We start from the raw sequence: 3,543 nt of genomic DNA, 5'->3' as shown, positions 1-3,543 counted from the left end.
TCAAAGTGAGGTTGCCAAAACTGAGTCCGTCTATTGCGTGAGTCTATGCGATCTAATACTGCAAGAGTAAACTCAATAGAACTGGGACTTTCATTGTCTGACAGAAAGAGGAGTTCATCAAGATTATCAAAGTTGTTTCACAATTGAACCTCCTCGGGAATTAAAGAGTCAATCATGAATGTTTGGTTGCATTCATCATCTTCTCGAGGTTATTTCCCGATGTAGAAGATATTGACTTCAAGAGTCATGTTTCCAAATGATATCTTCATTAGACCATTCCGACAATTGATCAGAGCATTTGTAGTAGCAAGGAATGGTCTTCCGAGGATAATAGGAATTTTAGACTCCATGTTCACCACAAATTGGGTATCAAGAATAAGAAAATCCATGGGGTAATAGAATTTTTCAATTTGAACCAATACATCCTCAACGATACCCCTAGGCTTTTTGGTGGAACGATCTGTTGGCTTCATTTCTCCAAGACCGAGTTGCGAGTACACAGAATAGGACATGAGATTTACACTCGCGACAAGATCAAGTAAGGCTTGGCTGACTTCATGGGTCCTAATTTGGCAAGAAATGGTGGGACAACCGGGATCTTTGTATTTTGACGATGCCTTTTGTTCAATCACCGCACTCACTTGCTCAGTCAAGAAAGCAGTCTTCTTGACATGATGCTTCCTTTTTGTAGTGCATAGATCCTTGATGATTTTGGCATAAGCGGGCACTTGTTTTATGATGTGAAGCAAATGAAGATTAATCTTCACTTGTGTTAAGTGCTCAAGGATTTCAGCTCGGTTATCAGGAAGTTTCCCAACAGGTTTCAAAGCCTAGGGAAATGGTACTTTTGGAGTGGCATTGAGTGGTGGATTTTCAGGAATGACTTTTGGAATATTGGGAGAGTTGGATTTTATGGGTGGATCTGTCAAAGTTTTACCGCTTCTCGTTGTGATGGCATTTACTTCCTTGACATTTTGATCATTAGAATTTGAAGATTGGGCCATGTGTTGGCCTTGAACATTGAATTTTGGTTGGGAAGGGAGTTTTCCTTTTTCCGGAATGGCCAAGGATTCAGTCAATTTTGAGAATTGACATTTCATTTCCTTGATTTCTTCCATCATTTGGCAATTCAATTTGGATTATTCCTCCATGAATGCATGAAGAGTATTCTCGAGAGAATTTCGTTGTGGATGAGCATTGTATTGAGGTGCAGAATATGCCTTTGATGGTTGAACTTGTTGCTAATTTCTCCATTGGCCTCCAGACGATTGAGCTTGGTTGGAATCTCTCCAACTGAAATTTGGGTGGTTTCTCCAACCAGGGTTGTACGTATGGGAGAATGGCTTGTTATATGCCCCTAAGGCATTGCATTGCTCCTCATAAACCCCCCTCATTTCATTCAAAGCTAAGCAGTCCTTAGCTAAGTGCTCTGTCCCTCCACAAACAAAGCAAGGTTCTTGCGGTTCCGCTTGAGCGATCATATGCGACTTTTGGCCATTTTTCGTCATTAAGACCTCAAACTGCTTTTTCAAAGCTTCGAGTTGGGCCTTAACAGTATCCTCTTCTCGAAGTTGATAGATCCCAGATGGTTTGTGTCGGTTGGTGCTGTCAGTAGCACTGGACCAGTCCAGGTGTGAGACTTTTTCGCAGTTTCTTTGAGATATTCAAGAGCATCGTCTGGCTCTTTTTCGAGGAATTCACCATTGCATAGAATTTCTACAAACTGGCGCTCATGACTCATGAGGCCTTCATAGAAGTAACTGACCAAACGCCAGTTCTCATAGCCATGGTGCGGACACTGATTTAACAGATCTTTGAATCTTTCCCATACTTGATAGAATGTTTCATTGTCTTTTTAGGAAAATGTGGAAATATGCCGTTTTAGACTGTTGGTCTTATGGCTGGGGAAGTGTTTCAGAAAGAAAGATTTGGTCATCTCCTCCCATGTTCCAATCGACCTAGGTCTCTAAGAGTATAACCAGCTTTTGGCTTTGTCCTTCAAGGAGAAAGGGAAGAACTTCAGTCGCACAGCATCGGCATTTTCGGCTCGGTTATAGAACGTGGCTACCACCTCCTCGAATTCTCTGATATGCACGTATGGGCTTTCGTTTTCCATTCCATGAAATGTAGGCAAGAGTTGAATCATGGCAGGTTTAAAGTCTAATGCGGGCATATTAGGAGGGAAGATAATGCATGAAGGCGTGGAAGTGCGAGTAGGATGGAGGTAGTCATTGAGAGTTCTTGGTTGGATTTCATCATTGCGAGCCATTGCGAATGGGTTATTATCAGTGAAAGTATGTGGAGAAGCATGATTGGTGGAAGGAGTTCCGGTAGGAGTGGTAGATGAATTGGAAGAAGTGTCACTAGAAGTTTCGTGATGATTCATCCACTCTCGGAAATCATAATTAGATTTATTTTATGTTTTTATTTTGTTTTTTTTTTAAATTTTTTATTGATTTTTTTTTGTTAAACTTGTTCCCAGGTAGATTTGGAGGTTTTCGGGTGATCTCCAACGCCTTACTAGAACTCCCTGAGGTTAATGAGTAAGTATGGTGGATCACAAGTCAACCTTTTCGACCAAACAACCTTTAAGCAGAGTGAGATTGCTTATTTTGACAGAAGAAGCTTGGTTTTCTTATAGTAATAAGTTCAACAATGTAATAGTGCAAAGGTAGATGCTCGAAATGTTCCCAGGCCGATTGGGAAGGTTGCCAAGGTACCGCTTTAGACCCACACTTGCCTAGACAGAACTCCCCGAGGTTCCCAGGTAAGTGTGGAGGGTAACGCTATCAGAAACCTTATTTAACAACCAATCTTTCTAGACAGAACAATATCGGTTTCTATCATTTGTAATATTACACAATTGTTCCCAATACTAAGCGTTTTATGATTGAAATTTTAGGAACAATTTTATGCTTTTTTTAAAAAAAAAAAACTAAATTCTAAGGAAAATTAAGGCAAAGAAAAGAAAAACCTAAACTAAGCAACAAAATAAAAAAACACAAAATATAAAATAAAGAAAAGTAAAGTAAAGATAAAATAACAAGCTTAATTTTTTTTTTCTACAAATATTTATTTAACTAAAAAAAACAAAAAGAAAAAAAAGAAAGATTAATAAAACTATAGTTAAAAAGAGAGAAAAATAAATTATATAGGTTTATATCTTTACCTATTATATAAATGGCTATCAAACGATATTTTGTATTTAACAGAATTTAGTATGGTTTAACAGAATTTGGTATGTTTTAACAGTTGGTTATTAATATTTTAACAGAATCTATAATTCAGTCAAGTGATGCAACAGTTGAGAAATATACAACCATTGCCATAGGACACAACTATTAGCATTTGCAGACACAATAAAAATCATCTCATCTATTATGTATTCATATACCTGTATGAATATATCTTCTGAACGTTGAGTGTGATCGAAACATCGTCAATGGTCTTGGAGTTAGTGGTCAGGATAATAAGGGCTACTAAGAGGAGAATAAAAGTAAAGAACCATAATCCAAGACTCACAATCCGTGTAACCGTAGACAT

At 38.1% G+C, this 3,543-nt stretch overlaps 1 non-coding gene across 1 annotated transcript; it reads left to right on the top strand.

Moving 5' to 3' along the window:
• Positions 1-1,781: 1,781 nt before the first annotated feature.
• On the top strand, positions 1,782-1,888 carry LOC133793319 (small nucleolar RNA R71). Its single transcript, XR_009874768.1, has one exon. It is a non-coding gene; the product is annotated as a small nucleolar RNA R71 (small nucleolar RNA).
• The last annotated feature ends 1,655 nt before the right edge of the window (positions 1,889-3,543 follow it).

The sequence above is a fragment of the Humulus lupulus genome, chromosome 7, assembly GCF_963169125.1.
Source record: "Humulus lupulus chromosome 7, drHumLupu1.1, whole genome shotgun sequence".
Taxonomy (NCBI): Eukaryota; Viridiplantae; Streptophyta; class Magnoliopsida; order Rosales; family Cannabaceae; genus Humulus; species Humulus lupulus.
Note: the sequence above shows the minus strand (reverse complement) of the source record. Positions and strands in the feature narration are given on the sequence as shown.